The sequence below is a fragment of the Parus major genome, chromosome 3 (assembly GCF_001522545.3).
Source record: "Parus major isolate Abel chromosome 3, Parus_major1.1, whole genome shotgun sequence".
In the NCBI taxonomy this organism is placed as follows: Eukaryota; Metazoa; Chordata; class Aves; order Passeriformes; family Paridae; genus Parus; species Parus major.
In genome coordinates, this window is record NC_031770.1 from 73,022,019 (window position 1) to 73,022,923 (window position 905).

The following is a 905-nucleotide window of genomic DNA, read 5'->3' on the forward strand; positions in this document are numbered from 1 at the left end:
GATTTATAAGAGTTAACTTTGTAGTAACAAAGTGTGTGGGTATTAATATCACTTCATGCAATGACCAGAGAGATGTTTTAGGGATGTTTTAGGCATTTAAATCCATGACGCTGAAGGAAGAGAAGGCAGTGATCCCAGCGGTAAGTAATGTGCCTGCTAATGGAAATCTCTGCTCCACACAAAGAAATGGAATTACTCAGTCCCAGTCCCTGCCTACAGAATCATCCCCAGTGTTGATACAAGAAGAGCTGTTCACTGCAGGTGAGTTTTTTTTTCTTCATACATTAAAACAAAAGGAAAAAAATCAAAGTAGAACTCACAGAATTTGGATATTCAGAATTAAGTACTTGGAGAATTGTCCTGCTTCACAAACACTCCTGATAGCCATACATCTGCCTGACTTTGAATGTTGACACCCTGTAGCTGTGCAACACAAAATTATGTATTTCAGTGTAGGGCCATTGTCCAGAGCCTGTCCACCACTTACGTGCTTGCACCACTTACACGCGTAGCTACCAGCTTTATATACTTCTTCACGCAGCTTTATATACTTCTTCATGTCGACTCCGTACTGGAAACACGGATCTCACTCTGACTAGAAGTTCCCCGTGGAGCCCCGGAGCTAAGTTGCCTCCCCTGGGCCTCCTCACACTACGGCAGGCGGGAAGGTGAATCCCGCTGGATTCCCAGCGCTCCGGGGCAGGAGCGCGTCCCCGCCTCCCTCTCCCGCCGCGGCGGGACCGGCGGGGCTGCCCGCAGTAAAGATGGCGGCAGCGCGGTGTTGGCGCTGCCGGCCGGGAAAAGGGAAACGGGAAGCGCCGCCCGGCCGCCCTCAGCAAAGATGGCGGCGGCAGGAGCCCGTGTGGGCCAGGCGAGGGTCAGCACCGTGACGCCTTTCACTTCCG